The sequence below is a fragment of the Triticum urartu genome, chromosome 6A (assembly GCF_056163025.1).
Source record: "Triticum urartu cultivar PI428250 chromosome 6A, HENAU_Tu73, whole genome shotgun sequence".
Classification (NCBI taxonomy): domain Eukaryota; kingdom Viridiplantae; phylum Streptophyta; class Magnoliopsida; order Poales; family Poaceae; genus Triticum; species Triticum urartu.
The window spans coordinates 83340318-83360976 of record NC_141878.1 but is presented as its reverse complement, the minus strand read 5'-3'; positions in this window follow the sequence as shown (position 1 = coordinate 83360976).

The following is a 20659-nucleotide window of genomic DNA, read 5'->3' as shown; positions in this document are numbered from 1 at the left end:
TAATTGCATGAGGAGTATTGATAACCCACAAGTATAGGGGATTGCAACAGTTTTCGAGGGTAGAGTATTCAACCCAAATTTATTGATTCGACACAAGGGGAGCCAAAGAATATTCTCAAGTATTATCAACTGAGTTGTCAATTCAACCACACCTGGAAACTTAATATCTACAGCAAAGTATTTAGTAGTAAAGTAATATGACAGTAGTGGCAATGGTAGCAAAAGTAATATTTTTGGGTTTTATAGTGATTGTAACAGTAGCAACGGAAAAGTAAATAAGCGAAGAACAATGTATGAAAAGCTCGTAGGCATTGGATCGGTGACGGAGAATTATGTCGAATGCGATCGATCATGCAACAGTTATAACATAGGGTGACACAGAACTAGCTCCAGTTCATCAATGTAATGTAGGCATGTATTCCGAATATAGTCATACGTGCTTATGGAAAAGAACTTGCATGACATCTTTTGTCCTACCCTCCCGTGGCAGCGAGTTCCTATTGGAAACTAAGGGATACTAAGGCCTCCTTTTAATAGAGTACCGGACCAAAGCATTAACACATAATGAATACATGAACTCCTCAAACTACGGTCATCACCGGTAATGGTCCCGATTATTGTCACTTCGGGGTTAACGGGTCATAACACATAATAGGTGACTATAGACTTGCAAGATAGGATCACGAACTCACATATATTCATGAAAACATAATAGGTTCAGATCTGAAATCATGGCACTCGGGCCCTAGTGACAAGCATTAAGCATAGCAAAGTCATAGCAACATCAATCTCAGAACATAGTGGATACTAGGGATCAAACCCTAACAAAACTAACTCGATTACATGATAAATCTCATCCAACCCATCACCGTCCAGCAAACCTACGATGGAATTACTCACACACAGCGGTGAGCATCATGAAATTGGTGATGGAGGAAGGTTGATGATGACGATGGTGACGGATTCCCCTCTCCGGAGCCCCGAACGGACTCTAGATCAGCCCTCCCAAGAGAGTTTAGGGCTTGGTGGCGGCTCCGTATTGTAAAACGCGATGAATCCTTCCCTCTGATTTTTTTTCTCCCCGAACATGAATATATGGAGTTGGAGTTGAGGTCGGTGGAGCGTCAGGGGACCCATGAGGCAGGGGGCGCGCCCAGGGGGTAGGCGCCCCCACCCTCGTGGACAGGGTGTGGGCCCCCTAACATGGATTCTTCTTCCAGTATTTTTTATATATTCCAAAAATAATCTCCGCTGATTTTCAGGTCATTCCGAGAACTTTTATTTCTGCACAAAAATAACACCATGGCAATTCTGCTGAAAACAGTGTCGGTCCGGGTTAGTTCCATTCAAATAATCCAAGCTAGAGTCCAAAACAAGGGCAAAAGTGTTTGGAAAAGTAGATACGACGGAGACGTATCAACTCCCCCAAGCTTAAACATTTGCTTGTCCTCAAGCAATTTAGTTGATAAACTAAAAGTGATAAAGAAAAACTTTTACAAACTCGGTTTGCTCTTATTGTTGTAAATATGTAAAGCCAGCATTCAGGTTTTCAACAAAGATTATGAACTAACCATATTCATAATAACATTTAGGTCTCATGTTTACTCATATCAATGGCATAATCAACTAGCGAGCAATAATAATAAATCTCGGATGACAACACTTTCTCAAAACAATCATAATATGATATAATAAGATGGTATCTCGCTAGCCCTTTCTGAGACCGCAAAACATAAATGCAGAGCACCTTTAAAGATCAAGGACTGACTAGACATTGTAATTCATGGTAAAAGAGATCCAGTCACAGTCATACTCAATGTAAACTAACAGTAATGGATGCAAATGATAGTGGTGCTCTCCAACTGGTACTTTTTAAAAAGAGGATGATGACTCAACATAAAAGTAAATGGATAGGCCCTTCGCAGAGGGAAGCAGGGATTTGTAGAGGTGCTAGAGCTCGATTTTGAAATAGAGATGAATAATATTTTGAGCGGTATACTTTCATTGTCAACATAACAACCGAGGGGTCTCGATATCTTCCATGCTACACACATTATAGGCAGTTCCCAAGCAGAATGGTAAAGTTTATACTCCCCCACCACCAACAAGCATCAATCATGGCTTGCCCGAATCAATGGGTGCCTCCAACTAACATCAATCCTGGGGGAGTTTTGTTTGCAATTATTTTGATTTGATTTGAGCATGGGACTGGGCATCCCGGTGTGAAGGAAATATGCCCTAGAGGCAATAATAAAGTTATTATTTATTTCCTTATTTCATGATAAATGTTTATTATTCATGCTAGAATTGTATTAACCGGAAACATAATACATGTGTGAATACATAGACAAACAGAGTGTCACTAGTATGCCTCTACTTGACTAGCTCGTTAATCAAAGATGGTTATGTTTCCTAACCATAGACAAAGGAGTTGTTATTTGATAAACGGGATCACATCATTAGTTGAATGATCTGATTGACATGACCCATTCCATTAGCTTAGCACCCGATCGTTTAGTATGTTGCTATTGCTTTCTTCATGACTTATACATGTTCCTATGACTATGAGATTATGCAACTCCCGTTTGCCGGAGGAACACTTTTGGTGCTACCAAATGTCACAACGTAACTGGGTGATTATAAAGGAGCATTACAGGTGTCTCCAAAGGTAGATGTTGGGTTGGCGTATTTCGAGATTAGGATTTGTCACTCCGATTGTCGGAAAGGTATCTCTGGGCCCTCTCGGTAATGCACATCACATAAGCCTTGCAAGCATTACAACTAATGAGTTAGTTGCGAGATGATGTATTACGGAACGAGTAAAGAGACTTGCCGGCAACGAGATTGAACTAGGTATCGGATACCGACGATCGAATCTCGGGCAAGTAACATACCGATGACAAAGGGAACAAAGTATGTTGTTATGCGGTCTGACCGATAAAGATCTTCGTAGAATATGTAGGAGCCAATATGGGCATCCAGGTCCCGCTATTGGTTATTTACCGGAGATTTGTCTCAGTCATGTCTACATTGTTCTCGAACCCGTAGGGTCCGCACGCTTAAGGTTACGATGACAGTTATATTATGAGTTTATGCATTTTGATGTACCGAAGGTTGTTCGGAGTCCGAGATGAGATCACGGACATGACGAGGAACTCCGGATTGGTCCGGAGATAAAGTTTGATATATATGATAATAGTGTTTGGTCACCAGAAGGGTTCCGGAAATCACCGGAAGGGGTTCCGGATGTTTCCCGAAATGTTTGGGTACGAGAACACTTTATTTGGGCCAAAGGGGAAAGCCCACAAGGTTTTTGGAAAGCGCAAAAGGAAGTTTTGCGGAGTCCAGGGGCCAGACGCCAGGGTCCCTGGCGTCTGGGTCCAGACGCCGGGAACCCTGGCGTCTGGCCCTGGAGTCCGAGAAGGACTCTTGCCTTTCGGGTGAAACCGACTTTGTGGAGGCTTTTACTCCAAGTTTCGACCCCAGGGCTCAACATATAAATAGAGAGGCAGGGCTAGCACCAAAGACACATCAAGAAACACAAGTTGATCCACGTGATCTATTCCTTAGCCGTGTGCGGTGCCCCCAGCCACCATATTCCTCGATAATACTGTAGTGGAGTTTAGGCGAAGCCCTGCTGCTGTAGTACATCAAGATCGTCACCACGCCGTCGTGCTGACGGAACTCTTCCCCGACACTTTGCTGGATCGGAGTCCGGGGATCGTCATCGAGCTGAACGTGTGCTCGAACTCGGAGGTGACGTAGTTTCGGTGCTTGATCGGTTGGATCGCGAAGACGTACGACTACTTCCTCTACGTTGTGTCATCGCTTCCGCAGTCGGTCTGCGTGGGTACGTAGACAGCACTCTCCCCTCTCGTTGCTATGCATCACATGATCTTGTGTGTGTGTAGGAAATTTTTTGAAATTACTATGAAACCCAACAGTGGCATCCGAGCCTAGGTTATTTATGTTGATGTTATATGCACGAGTAGAACACAAGTGAGTTGTGGGCGATATAAGTCATACTGCCTACCAGCATGTCATATTTTGGTTCGGCGGTATTGTTGGATGAAGCGGCCCGGACCGACATTACGCGTACACTTACGCGAGACCGGTTCTCCCGACGTGCTTTGCACATAGGTGGCTTGCGGGTGACAGTTTCTCCAACTTTAGTTGAACCGAGTGTGGCTACGCCCGGTCCTTGCGAAGGTTAAAACGGAGTCTATTTGACAAACTATCGTTGTGGTTTTGATGCGTAGGTGAGATTGGTTCTTGCTTAAGCCCGTAGCAGCCACGTAAAACTTGCAACAACAAAGTAGAGGACGTCTAACTTGTTTTTGCAGGGCATGTTGTGATGTGATATGGTCAAAACGTGATGAGATATAAATTGTTGTATGAGATGATCAAGTTTTGTTAAAGTTATCGGCAACTGGCAAAACCTTATGGTTGTCTCTTTATTGCATAATATGCAAGCGCCAAATAATTGTTTTACTTTATCACTATGCGATAGCAATAGTTGCAAGAGCAATAGTTGGCGAGACGATCGTGTGACGACACATTGATATAGATCAAGATGATGGAGATCATGGTGTCATGCCAGTAACGATAGAGATCTTGACAGTACTTTGGACATGGAGATCAAAGGCGCAAGATGATGATGGCCATATCATGTCACATATTTTGATTGCATATGATGTTTATCTTTTATGCATCTTATCTTGCTTTGATTGACGGTAGCATTATAAGATGATCTCTCACTCAATTATCAAGAAGTGTTCTCCCTGAGTATGCACCGTTGCGAAAGTTCTTCGTGCTGAGACACCACGTGATGATCGGGTGTGATAGGTTCTACGTTCAAATACAACGGGTGCAAAACAGTTGCACACGCGGAATACTCAGGTTATACTTGACGAGCCAAAGCATATACAGATATGGCCTCGGAACACGGAGACCGAAAGGTCGAGCGTGAATCATATAGTAGATATGATCAACATAACGATGTTCACCATTGAAAACTACTCCATCTCACGTGATGATCGGTTATGGTTTAGTTGATTTGGATCACGTGATCACTTAGAGGATTAGAGGGATGTCTATCTAAGTGGGAGTTCTTAAGTAATATGATTAATTGAACTTAAATTTATCATGAACTTAGTCCTGGTAGTATTTTGCAAATTATGTTATAGATCAATAGCTCGCGTTGTTGCTTCCCTATGTTTATTTTGATATGTTCCTAGAGAAAATTGTGTTGAAAGATGTTAGTAGCAATGATGCGGATTGGATCCGTGATCTGAGGTTTATCCTCATTGCTGTACAGAAGAATTATGTCCTTGATGCACCGCTAGGTGACGGACCTATTGCAGGAGCAGATGCAAACGTTATGAACGTTTGGCTAGCTCAATATGATGACTACTTGATAGTTTAGTGCACCATGCTTAACGGCTTAGAATCGGGACTTCAAAGACGTTTTGAACGTCATGGAGCATATGAGATGTTCCAGGAGTTGAAGTTAATATTTCAAGCAAATACCCGAGTTGAGAGATATGAAGTCTCCAACAAGTTCTATAGCTAAAAGATGGAGGAGAATCGCTCAACTAGTGAGCATGTGCTCAGATTGTCTGGGTACTACAATTGCTTGAATCAAGTGGGAGTTAATCTTCCGGATAAGATAGTGATTGACAGAATTCTCTAGTCACCATCACCAAGTTAGTAGAACTTCGTGATGAACTATAATATGCAAGGGATAACGGAAACAACTCCCAAGCTTTTCATGATGATGAAATCGATGAAGGTAGAAATCAAGAAAGAGCATCAAGTGTTGATGGTTGACAAGATCACTAGTTTCAAGAAAAGGGCATAGGGAAGAAGGGGAACTTCAAGAAGAATGGAAAGCAAGTTGCTGCTCAAGTGAAGAAGCCCAAGTCTGGTCCTAAGCCTGAGACTAAGTGCTTCTACTGCAAAGGGACTGGTCACTGGAAGCGGAACTACCCCAAGTGATTGGCGGATAAGAAGGATGGCAAAGTGAACATAAGTATATTTGATATACATGTTATTGATGTGTACTTTACTAGTGTTTATAGCAAACCCTCAGTATTTGATACTAGTTCAGTTGCTAAGATTAGTAACTCGAAACGGGAGTTGCAGAATAAACAGAGACTAGTTAAGGGTGAAGTGACGATGTGTGTTGGAAGTGGTTCCAAGATTGATATGATCATCATCGCACACTCCCTATAATTTCAAGATTAGTGTTGAACCTAAATAAGTGTTATTTGGTGTTTGCGTTGAGCATGAATATGATTTGATCATGTTTATTGTAATACGGTTATTCATTTAAAGAGAATAAATTGTTGTTCTGTTTATATGAATAAAACCTTATATGGTTACACACCCAATGAAAATAGTTCGTTGGATCTCGATCGTAGTGATACACATAATCATAATATTGAAACCAAAAGATGCAAAGTTAATAATGATAGTGCAACTTATTTGTAGCACTGCCATTTAGGTCATATTGGTGTAAAGCGCATGAAGAAACTCCATGCTGATGGGCTTTTGGAATCACTTGATTATAAATCAGTTGATGCTTGCGAACCATGCCTCATGGGCAAGATGACTAAGACTCTGTTCTTCGGAACAATGGAGCGAGCAACAAGATTTGTTGGATATCATACATACTGATGTATGTGGTCCGATGAATATTGAGGCTCGCGACAAGTATCATTATTTTCTGATCTTCACAGATGATTTGAGCAGATATGAGTATATCTACTTGATGAAACATAAGTTTGAAACATTTGAAAAGTTCAAAGAATTTCAGAGTGAAGTGAAAAATCATCGTAACAAGAAAATAAAGTTTCTACGATCTGATCGTAGAGAAGAGTATTTGAGTTACGAGTTTGGCCTTCAGTTAAAAACAATGTGAAATAGTTTCACTACTCATGCCACCTGGAACACCACATTGTAATGGTGTGTCCGAACGTCATAACCGTACTTTATTGGATATAGTGCAATCTATGATGTATCTTACCGATCTACCACTATCGTTTTGGGGTTATGCATTAGAGACAGCTGCATTCATGTTAAATAGGGCACCATCAAAATCCGTTGAGACGACGCCTTATGAACTGTGGTTTGGCAAGAAACCAAAGTTGTCGTTTCTGAAAGTTTGGGGCTGCGATGCTTATGTGAAAAAGCTTCAACCTGATAAGCTCGAACCCAAATCGGAGAAATGTGTCTTCATAGGATATCCAAACGAAACTATTGGATACACCTTCTATCACAGATCCGAAGGCAAGACTTTTGTTGCTAAATTCGGAAACTTTCTAGAGAAGGAGTTTCTCTTGAAAGAAGTGAGTGGGAGGAAAGTAGAAAACTTGATAAGGTAATTGTACCTTCTCCTTTATTGGAAAGTAGTTCATCACAGAAATTTGTTCCTGTGACTCCTACACCAATTAGTGAGGAAGCTAATGATGATGATCATGTAACTTCAGATCAAGTTACTACCGAATCTTGTAGGTACACCAGAGTAAGATCCGCACCAGAGTGGTACGGTAATCCTGTTTTGGAAGTCATGTTACTAGACCATGACGAACTTGCGAACTATGAGGAAGCGATGATGAGCCCAGATTCCGCGAAATGGTTTGAGGCCATGAAATCTGAGATATGATCCATGTATGAGAACAAAGTATGGACTTTGATGGATTTGCCCGATGATCGGCAAGCCATAAAAATAAATGGATCTTCAAGAGGAAGACAGACGCTGATAGTAGTGTTACTATCTACAAAGCTAGAATTGTCGCAAAAAAGTTTTCGACAAGTTCAAGGTGTTGACTACGATGAGAGATTCTCACTCGTATCTATGCTTAAAGTCTGTCCGAATCATGTTAGCAATTGCCGCATTTTATGAAATCTGGCAAATGGATAAACAAAACTGAATTCCTTAATGGATTTAAAGAAGAGTTGTATACGATGCAACTAGAAGGTTTTGTCAAATCCGAAAGGTGCTAACAAAATGTGCAAGCTCCAGCGATCCATCTATGGACTGGTGCAAGCATCTCGGAGTTGGAATATACACTTTGATGAGTTGATCAAAGCATATAGTTTTATACAGACTTGCGGTGAAGCCTGTTTTTACGAGAAAGTGAGTGGGAGCACTACAGCATTTCTGATAAGTATATGTGAATGACATATTGTTGATCGGAAATAATGTAGAATTATTCTATAAAGCATAAAGGAGTGTTTGAAAGGAGTTTTTCAAAGAAAAACTTCGGTGAAGCTGCTTACATATTGAGCTTCAAGATCTATAGAGATAGATCAAGACGCTTGATAAGTTTTCTCAATGAGTACATACCTTGACAAGATTTTGAAATAGTTCAAAATGGAGCAGTCAAAGAAAGAGTTCTTGCCTGTATTACAAGGTGTGAAGTTGAGTAAGACTCAAAGCCCGACCATGGCAGAAGATAGAAAGAGAATGAAAGTCATTCCCTATGCCTTGGCCATAGGTTCTATAAAGTATGTCATGCTGTATACCAGATATATTGTATACCCTGCACTGATTTGGCAAGGGAGTACAATAGTGATCTAGGAGTAGATCACTGGACAGCGGTCAGAATTATCCTTAGTAAAATAAGGATATGTTTCTCGATTATGGATGTGACAAAAGGGTTCGTCGTAAACGGTTACGTCGATGCAAGTTTTTGACACTAATCCAGATGATTCTAAGTCTCAATATGGATACATATTGAAAGTGGGAGCAATTAGCTAGAGTAGCTCCATACAGAGCATTGTAGACATAGAATTTTGCAAAATACATACGGATCTGAATTTGGCAGGCCCGTTGACTAAGATTCTCTCACAAGCAAAACATGATCACACCTTAGTACTCTTTGGGTGTTAATCACATAGCAATGTGAACTAGACTACCGAATCTAGTAAACCCTTTGGGTGTTGGTCACATGACGATGTGAACTATGGGTGTTAATCACATGATGATGTGAACTATCGATGTTAATCACATGGTGATGTAATCTAGATTATTGACTCTAGTGCAAGTGGGAGACTGAAGGAAATATGCCCTAGAGGCAATAATAAAGTTATTATTTATTTCCTTATTTCATGATAAATGTTTATTATTCATGCTAGAATTGTATTAACCGGAAACATAATACATGTGTGAATACATAGACAAACAGAGTGTCACTAGTATGCCTCTACTTGACTAGCTCGTTAATCAAAGATGGTTATGTTTCCTAACCATAGACAAAGGAGTTGTTATTTGATTAACGGGATCACATCATTAGTTGAATGATCTGATTGACATGACCCATTCCATTAGCTTAGCACCCGATCGTTTAGTATGTTGCTATTGCTTTCTTCATGACTTATACATGTTCCTATGACTATGAGATTATGCAACTCCCGTTTGCCGGAGGAACACTTTGGGTGCTACCAAATGTCACAACGTAACTGGGTGATTATAAAGGAGCATTACAGGTGTCTCCAAAGGTAGATGTTGGGTTGGCGTATTTCGAGATTAGGATTTGTCACTCCGATTGTCGGAAAGGTATCTCTGGGCCCTCTCGATAATGCACATCACATAAGCCTTGCAAGCATTACAACTAATGAGTTAGTTGCGAGATGATGTATTACGGAACGAGTAAAGAGACTTGCCGGCAATGAGATTGAACTAGGTATGGGATACCGACGATCGAATCTCGGGCAAGTAACATACCGATGACAAAGGGAACAATGTATGTTGTTATGCGGTCTGACCGATAAAGATCTTCGTAGAATATGTAGGAGCCAATATGGGCATCTAGGTCCCGCTATTGGTTATTGACCGGAGATTTGTCTCAGTCATGTCTACATTGTTCTCGAACCCGTAGGGTCCGCACGCTTAAGGTTACGATGACAGTTATATTATGAGTTTATTAATTTTGATGTACCGAAGGTTGTTCGGAGTCCGAGATGAGATCACAGACATGACGAGGAACTCCGGAATGGTCCGGAGATAAAGTTTGATATATATGATAATAGTGTTTGGTCACCGGAAGGGTTCCGGAAATCACCGTAAGGGGTTCCGGATGTTTCCCGAAATGTTTGGGTACGAGAACACTTTATTTGGGCCAAAGGGGAAAGCCCACAAGGTTTTTGGAAAGCGCAAAAGGAAGTTTTGCGGAGTCCAGGGGCCAGACGCCAGGGTCCCTGGCGTCTGGGTCCAGACGCCGGGAACCCTGGCATCTGGCCCTGGAGTCCGAGAAGGACTCTTGCCTTTCGGGTGAAACCGACTTTGTGGAGGCTTTTACTCCAAGTTTCGACCCCAGGGCTCAACATATAAATAGAGAGGCAGGGCTAGCACCAAAGACACATCAAGAAACACAAGTTGATCCACGTGATCTATTCCTTAGCCGTGTGCGGTGCCCCCAGCCACCATATTCCTCGATAATACTGTAGCGGAGTTTAGGCGAAGCCCTGCTGCTGTAGTACATCAAGATCGTCACCACGCCGTCATGCTGACGGAACTCTTCCCGACACTTTGCTGGATCGGAGTCCGGGGATCGTCATCGAGCTGAACGTGTGCTCGAACTCGGAGGTGCCATAGTTTTGTTGCTTGATCGGTTGGATCACGAAGACGTACGACTACTTCCTCTACGTTGTGTCATCGCTTCCGCAGTCGGTCTGCGTGGGTACGTAGACAGCACTCTCCCCTCTCGTTGCTATGCATCACATGATCTTGCGTGTGTGTAGGAAATTTTTTGAAATTACTACGAAACCCAACACGGTGACCAGCCATTTTCTCGTGAGTGAGGAGCAGAGTCCACTCCTCTTGAGAATAACCCGCCTAGCATGGAAGATACAGACAGCCCTAGTTGATCAGCTATTCGAGCATACAAAACAGAATGTTTATTTGAAGGTTTATAGTTTGGCACATACAAATTTACTTGGAACGGCAGGTAGATACCGTATATAGGTAGGTATGATGGACTCATATGTAATAACTTTGGGGTTTATGGAGTTGGATGCACAAGCAGTATTCCCGCTTAGTACAAGTGAAGGCTAGAAAGAGACTAGGAAGCGACCAGCTAGAGAGCGACAAAAGTCATGAACATGCATTAAAATTAATCAACACTGAATGCAAGCATGAGTAGGATATAATTCACCATGAACATAAATATCGTAGAGGCTATGTTGATTTTGTTTCAACTACATGCGTGAACATGTGCCAAGTCAAGCCACTCTAATTGTTCAAAGGAGGATACCACCCTATCATACCACATCACAACCATTTTAATAGCATGTTGGCACGCAAGGTAAACCATTATAAACTCCTAGCTAATTAAGCATGGCATAAGCAACTATAATCTCTAATTATCATTGCAAACATGTTTCATTCATAATAGGCTGAATCAGGAACGATGAACTAATCATATTTACAAAAACAAGAGAGGTCGAGTTCATACCATCTTTTCTCATCTCAATCAGTTCATCATATATCGTCATTATTGCCTTTCACTTGCACGACCGAACGGTGTGAATAATAATAATAATAATAATAATAATAATAATAATAATAATGCACGTGCATTGGACTAAGCTGGAATCTGCAAGCATTCAATTCAAGGGAGAAGACAAGGTAATATGGACTCTTTGTCAAATCAACAATAATGCATAAAAGAGCCACTCAACATTTTCATCGTGGTCTTCTCCTCTCGACCCTCAAGGAAAAGAAAGGAAATAAAACTATTTACACGGGAAAGCTCCCAACAAGAAAAAGAAGAATGAGAAATCTTTTTGGGTTTTCTTTTTAATTACTACTACTACAGGCATGGAAAGTAAACTAGCTAAAAGCTACAACTAATTTTTTTGGTTTTTCTTAAGGTTTTTCAAACACACAAGAAGAAAGCTTAAAAATAAAATAAACTAGCATGGATGATACAATGAAAAAGTATGAGTACCGACAACTGGCATGAGTGTGTGAACATAAATGTAATGTCGGTGAGAAATACGTACTTCCCCAAGCTTAGGCTTTTGGCCTAAGTTGGTCTATGCCCATGGATCAAAGTTGTAGCTAGGGTCGTATTGAGATGCAGCGGCAATTGCCTCATGAGCTGCAGCTTGGAGGCGAGCTGCCTTCGTCCTCCTATCGTACTCGCTCGCCTCCTCCCTGGTTATAACATATCTCCCTTTTGCCTGAAAGTCAAAGAAAGTAGGAGCAGAGAGAGCGACATGATAGGTACGTCGTCTGTCAAAGATTAATCAGTACTGGAGGGACTGACCGTTCCTCTCAACAAACTGATGATGAACCATAGCATTATAATCTAGATAAGCAGGAGGCAACTCAATATCATATCCACGTATGGGTACCCCAAGAAAATTAGCTGAACAGGTTGCGTAAATTCCACCGAACAAATCTCCATTAATATTGTTATTATGCAACCTACGTGCAACAATGGCCCCCAAGTTATATTGTCTATCTCCTAATACAGCACTCTTGAGAACACTAAGATCCGGAACACACATATGACATGCCTCATCCTTACCGTTTATGCATCTACCTATAAAGAGAGCAAAATAATGTATAGCAGGAAAATGAATGCTCCCTATGGTAGCTTGTGTTATCTCCCTAGATTCCCCCACAGTTATACTAGCAAGAAAGTATTTATATTCAGATTTGCGAGGCTCACTAGCACTACCCCACTGAGGGAGTTTATAAGCAGTATTAAAATCTTCTAAGTCCATGGTATAAGATTTATCATAAAGACCAAATAGGACATTGTGAGAGTTGCGCGATGATGTAAATTTAAACCTTCTCACAAAGGAATCAGTTAAATAGAGGTACTGACGGCACTTATCTGCCATGAAGCTCTCAAGATCGGCGTTACGTACATATGCTTCAAATTCCTCCTTAATCCCTGCCCGAACCATGAAGTCCTCTGACGGCCATTCACAAGGCCGCACTTGAGCATCTCTTGGTAGTTCATTGTCCGGCTCACGTATTGCGGGCCTTGGGCCTTGCTTCCTTGAGGAACCACCTTGGTACATTTTCCTAAACATATTTCTTCCTCTGAAAAATTTCTGAATTTTTTAGTAACTTAAAATAAAAGTGAACCAAACTCAACAAAATTGATAGCAACTACTCCTACAAGTGTCTGGAGGCTATATCGTGCATTAAAACTACTTTTGAGCACATAATTTTGACATGCAAGCTCAAGAACAAGGGCACCTAAGCAGCAAAAATTTGCAATAAATAAAGCACTAGAACAAAAACTAATTGGACCATTGGAGGAGTCACATGCCAAAGGACAACCCCCCAAAGCAGTTTTGTGAATGGAGCTTTGAGCAAGGAGATCGAAAATGGCAGCAAGATGAGCAAGAACTCAGGTTTGAGCTGGTTGGTGGTTTTTTTGGGAGGAAGAAGGAGTGTGTGGTGGCTGGAATAAGTGGAGGGGACCCACATGGGGTCCATGAGGCAGGGGGACACGCCCAGGGGGGTGGGCGCGCCCTCCACCCTCGTGGGCACGTGGCTACTCCCCCTGATGTGTTCTCAGTGCCAGATATTCTCAAATATTCTAGAAAAAATCATATTTAATTTTCAGGGCATTTGGAGAACTTTTATTTCTGGGATATTTTTTATTGCATGGATAACTCATAAAACAGACCGAAAATACTATTTTTGCTTTATTTAATATAAATAACAGAAAGTAAAAGGAGGGTACAGAGAGTTGTGTTTTCTAACTTCATACATCTCATGCTCATCAAAAGGAATCTACTAACAAGATTGATCAGGTCTTGTTAACAAACTCATTTCGAATAACATGAAACCGGAGAAATTTCGAATAACACTAGGTTACCTCAACGGGGATATGCACATCCCCAACAATAAGAATATCATATTTCTTCTTGACAGTAGGAAGAGGAAATTCAAAACCTCCAATAGTGATTGTTGAAATTATTCCAATAGAATTGATATTGTGGACTTGAGGTTGTTTCCTCAGAAAGTGTACCGTATGCTCATTATCATTAACATGAAAAGTGACATTGCCTTTGTTGCAATCAATAACAGCCCCTGCAGTATTCAAAAAGGGTCTACCAAGGATAATCGACATACTATCGTCCTCGGGAATATCAAGAATAACAAAGTCCGTTAAAATAGTAACGTCTGCAACCACAACAGGCACATCCTCACAAATACCGACAGATATAGCAGTTGATTTATCAGCCATTTGCAAAGATATTTCGATAGGTGTCAACTTATTCAAATCAAGTCTACGATATAAAGAGAGAGGCATAACATTAACACCGGCTCCAAGATCACATAAAGTAGTTTTAACATAGTTTCTTTTAATGGAGCGTGGTATAGTTGGTACTCCGGGATCTCCAAGTTTCTTTGGTATTCCACCCTTAAAAGTGTAATTAGCAAGCATGGTGGACATTTCAGCTTCCGGTATCTTTCTTTTATTTGTAACAATATCTTTCATGTACTTAGCATAAGGGTTCATTTTAAGCATATCAGTCAAACGCATACGCAAAAACATAGGTCTAATCACTTCAGCAAAGCACTCAAAATCATCATCATCCTTTTTCTTGGATGGTTTAGGAGGAAAAGGCATGGGTTTCTGAACCCATGGTTCTCTTTCTTTACCGTGCTTCCTAGCAACGAAGTCTCTCTTATCATAACGTTGATTCTTTGATTGTGGGTTATCAAGATCAACAGCAGGTTCAATCTCTACATCATTATCATTGCTAGGTTGAGCATCAACATGAACATCATCATTAACATTATCACTAGGTTCATGTTCATTACCAGATTGTGTTTCAGCATCAAAAATAGAAATATCATTGGGGTTCTCAGGTGTGTCAACAACAGGTTCACTAGAAGCATGCAAAGTCCTATCATTTTTCTTTTTCTTCCTCTTAGAAGGACTAGGTGTATCAACATTAGTTCTCTGAGAATCTTGCTCAATTCTCCTAGTGTGGCCCTCAGGATACAAAGGTTCCTGAGTCATTTTACCCCCTCTAGTCATAACTCTAACAGCATTATCATTTTTCTTATTGTTTAACTCATTGAGCAAATCATTCTGAGCTTTAAGTACTTGTTCTACTCGAGTGGTAACCATAGAAGCATGTTTACTAATAAGTTTAAGTTCACATTTAACACTAGCCATATAATCACTCAAGTGTTCAAGCATATCATCATTGCATTTCAATTGTCTACCAACATAAGCATTGAGGTTTTCTTGGTTAACCATAAAGTCATCAAACTCATCCAATCATTGGCTAGCAAACTTAGTAAATGGAAATTCACATTTATCAAATCTATAGAGAGAATTTACCTTTACTACCTGTGTCGGGTTATCCAGACCATGTATTTCTTCAATAGGTGGTAAATTCTTAACATCTTCAGATTTAATACCTTTTCTTTCATAGATTTCTTTGCCTCTTGCATATCTTTAGGACTGAGAAATAGAATACCCCTTTTCTTCGGAGTTGGCTTAGGAGTTGGTTCAGGAAGTGTCCAATTATTTTCATTAGTCAGCATATTATTCAATAGCAATTCAGCTTGATCAACAGTTCTTTCCCTGAAAACACAACCAGCACAACTATCCAGGTAGTCTCTGGAAGCATCGGTTAGTCCATTATAAAAGATATCAAGTATTTCATTTTTCTTGAGAGGATGATCAGGCAAAGCATTAAGTAATCAGAGAAGCCTCCCCCAAGCTTGTGGGAGACTCTCTTCTTCAATTTGCACAAAATTATATATTTCTCTTAAGGCAGCTTGTTTCTTATGAGCGGGGAAATATTTAGCAGAGAAGTAATAAATCATATCCTGGGGACTACGCACACAACCAGGATCAAGAGAATTAAACCATGTTTTAGCATCACCCTTTAATGAGAACGGAAATAACTTAAGGATATAATAATAGTGAGTTTTCTCATCATTAGTGAATAGGGTGGCTATATCATTTAATTTAGTAAGATGTGCCACAACAGTTTCAGATTCATAGCCATAGAAAGAATCAGATTCAACCAAAGTAATTATCTCAGGATCGACAGAGAAATCATAATCCTTATCAGTAATAAAGATACGTGAAATAGTAAAAGAGGGGTCATATTTCATTCTAGCATTCAAAGACTTTTCTTTAAGCTTAGCTAATAATTTCTTAAGATCAGATCTATCATTGCAAGCTAAGAAGTCTCTAGCAGTTTCTTCATCCATAACATGACCCTCAGGAACAACAGGCAATTCATATCTAGGGGGAGAATCTTCATCATCACTTTCATCAATATTATCAGTTTCAATAATTTCATTCTCTCTAGTCCTAGCAAGTTGTTCATCAAGAAATTCACCTAGTGGCACAGTATTATCAAGCATAGAAGTAGTTTCATCAAAAGTATCATGCAAAGCAGAAGTGGCATCATCAATAACATGCGACATATCAGAATGACTAGCAGGTGTAGGTGTCGCAAGTTTACTCAAAACAGAAGGTGAATCAAGTGCAGAGCTAGATGGCAGCTCCATACCTCCCCTCGTAGTTTAGGGGAAAATCTTGGTTCTTTGATCTTTCAAGTTCTTCATAGTGATAATCAGATATAAATCCCAAGTGACTCAAAGGAAAGAGCTATGTTCCCCGGCAACGGTGCCAGAAAATAGTCTTGATAACCCACAAGTATAGGGGATCGCAACAGTTTTCGAGGGTAGAGTATTCAACCCAAATTTACTGATTCAACACAAGGGTAGCCAAAGAATATTCTCAAGTATTAGCAGCTGAGTTGTCAATTCAACCACACCTGGAAACTTAATATCTGCAGCAAAGTATTTAGTAGCAAAGTGATATGATAGTAGTGGTAATGATAGCAAAAGTAATATTTTGGGGTTTTATTGTGATTGTAACAGTAGCAACAAAAAAGTAAATAAGCGAAGAACAATGTACGAAAAGCTCGTGGGCATTGGATCGGTGATGGAGAATTATGTCGGATGCGATCGATCATGCAACAGTTATAACATAGGGTGACACGGAACTAGCTCCAGTTCATCAATGTAATGTAGGCATGTATTCTGAATATAGTCATACGTGCTTATGGAAAAGAACTTGCATGACATCTTTTGTCCTAACCTCCCGTGGCAGCGGGGTCCTATTGGAAACTAAGGGATATTAAGGCCTCCTTTTAATAGAGCACCGGACCAAAGCATTAACACATAGTGAATACATGAACTCCTCAAACTACGGTCATCATCGGTAATGGTCCTGATTATTGTCACTTCAGGGTTAACGGATCATAACACATAATAGGTGACTATAGACTTGCAAGATAGGATCACGAACTCACATATATTCATGAAAACATAATAGGTTCAGATCTGAAATCATGGCACTCGGGCCCTAGTGACAAGCATTAAGCACAGCAAAGTCATAGCAACATCAATCTCAGAACATAGTGGATACTAGGGATCACACCCTAACAAAACTAACTCGATTACATGATAAATCTCATCCAACCCATCACTGTCCAGCAAGCCTACGATGGAATTACTCACACACGGCGGTGAGCATCATGAAATTGGTGATGGAGGAAGGTTGATGATGACGATGGCGACGGATTCCCCTCTCCAGAGCCCCGAACGGACTCTAGATCAGCCCTCCCGAGAGAGTTTAGGGCTTGGCGGCGGCTCCATATCGTAAAACGTGATGAATCCTTCTCTTTGATTTTTTTTCTACCCGAACACGAATATATGGAATTGGAGTTCAGGTCGGTGGAGCGTCAGGGGGCCCACGAGGCAGGGGGACGCGCCCCCACCCTCGTGGCCTCCTCGAAGCTTCCCTTACGTGGATTCTTCTTCCAGTATTTTTTATATATTCAAAAAATAATCTCCGTTGATTTTCAGGTCATTCCGAGAACTTTTATTTCTGCACAAAAATAACACCATGGCAATTCTGCTGAAAAGAGCGTCAGTACGGATTAGTTCCATTCAAATCATGCAAGTTAGAATCCAAAACAAGGGCAAAAGTGTTTGGAAAAGTAGATACGACAAAGACGTATCAAGTATGCAGGGACCCAAAGTTTAGGCTGGTCGTAATGGGAGTATCATAAGCGGTATTATGCATACCAACTAGATTTTTTGGATGATGTGACACACAACTAAATGAGGAAAGAGAGGGTGTGGTATCATATCATGATATCGTATCATATTAAATGTTGTACTACTTTGTGTCATGCATGACAATTAATAAGGCACAAGCCACAAAAAAGGTAGTTTTTCACCGAAACTTTGTGCACGCACATAGAATGTCCGGATATACCTACGGGATTTTTGTTCTGAACTTTTCAACTTTTCAAAATGTGTATTTAGACAATGGGTGCATATGCACCTAGGAGCCAAAACACCGCGTCCAACCTAAGATACTGACTTATGATACTATGCATTACAGATATAGTATCATATAGTGGTATCATATGCATGATACTAGTATATGATACTCCCCATTACAATCAGCCTCAGTGCCAATGGTCTCGTGTTGTAGTAGTGCAGTAGTGCAACTAATTGGAATTGCATTCCAAACGTACAGCTAGCTTCTAGATGAGAGGGGTGGCCGTCAACCTTCGCGGCTACGTGGGAACCTGGGCACGCGCGGATGTCACCCCCGTCATGGAAACGAGGCTGCATGGCGGAGAGGACGCATCCTCCCTGTTGCTTGATTTGTTTCTCCGCCCCCCTTCGTACACGCGCCACCGTCATGCGCACCTCCTCTGATCTCCTCGAAGTTACCGTCACAGGCACGTCTCCTCCTTGGTCCCACACACCAAAACGAGTTCCAGCGTGAAGTGAATCAGGCTCGGGTCGGTGAAAGTTCAGTCCGACAAAAGGGGCGCGTGAAGGAAAATCCATGCAGCCATGAGACCAGTGGCGGAGCTTAGTGAGGGCCAAAGGGGGCAATGCCCCCCCCCCCACCCCACACCAAATTTATTTCTTTGTATAAACACATAGTAATATTTAATAATATTTAGGCAAACTTCATTTAGGACTCATTTACCTCCCTCACAAATCGCGTTTGAAGCTCTGCCACCACATGAGACGATGAATCCTGGTGCCATACGCCACTTGAACATGAAGATTATTTTGCAATATCCGTGGAGTCGTTATTTTGGACACATCTCCAAGTCACGGTTGCTCTTGAACCAGTTTATTATCTTTTGGGAGAATCAAAACAAACTTCTGATCTGCAAGCCTGTTTAGATCTTCCCAAGGGGTCTATATAAGCAGCAGCCCTCGCGCTACCATCATATGATATGGCAGATTTTGTGGCTTGGAACTTGACAAAAACTGGAGCTTTCTCGGTTAGGCCGGCTTACTATGCGGTCTGGAAGGATAAATAAGGATCAAGGGCTGCAACAGATCGTCCTAGTGCGGCGAATATAAACCCAATTTGGGATGTTGTGTGGAAATTGGGTTGCCCAACCAAGGTTAAAAAAAATTGAGAGCTCTTCATGGCACCCTGCCATGCCGTGTAACCCTAGCTGATAGACATATGAAGGTAAATACAAAATGCCCAGCATGCGAGTTGCCTGAGAGTGTTAAACATATGCTTTTTCAATGTTAGAAAGCAAGACAGGTCTGGTTGGGTTTGGGGTTGGAAGATGTCATTGAGCGAGCTTGTAAAGTGGATCATGCGGGCGAGGCTGTGCTTGAATATCTCCTTTGTCTTCCTGCAAACGAAACATGTGTCCTCGGGCAAGATAAATCAGACCATTTGATAGCTGTTACGACCTGGTATTTATGGTGGGAAAGAAGAAAGATGGTGCATGGCGAGCAAATGCAACAACCTGCACAAATAATTTCTGCTATCCGAGCTCTGACAGAAAAATTTTCAGCAGCCTATCAGCCTACGGCAAAGGTGAAAAGGATCCTATGGACTCGCCCTAGTGTTGGCTTTGTAAAACTTAACGTGGATGCTGCTTACGACAGTGATTCACTCCAAGCCACTGTGGGTGATGTATTACGTGACAGTTCAGGGAAGTTCTTGGCCGCAGGGAATAATGTTGCAGGGGATTGTGTGGATGCTCTTATGGATGAAGCTACTGCTCTTCGCTTTGGTCTGAACCTTACCCGGTCATTCGGATGCTCCAGGTTAATCATAAATTCTGACAATTCTGATGTGATCGCTGCAATGCAAGATGGTGGTACTTTCTCAGGATTGGCTGCTGCTATTTTCGACGATTGTTATCACATGGCTTGCGATTTATCACAAGTCCATTACGAGCACTGTCATAGTGAAGGGAATTTTGTAGCGCATGAACTGGTGAGGATTGCTAGATTTTCTCCACCTGGTACTTGGTTTGATGAGGCGCCTAGTGCAATTGCCTCTATGCTTGTAAATGATGCTACTTTGATTACCACTTAATAAAGGGGTTTTGAATTTTCAAAAAAAAGCAGCAGACCCCGTGAGACTATAGATAGGAAGTGTCTCGAGGCTAGCGACATCATTGTGACCAGGTAGACCAATGCTTCCATGATCGCATCGACGAGTCCCCCACGCCCGGCCGCACCGTCACCATCGAGGTAGATCATGGTGGCTTCATGCTCAAATGGCAGAACCTAACCGTGCATCCCATTCTTGTTGTATCCGAAAGCAGATTCTGAAAGCAAATGCATTCTATTTTT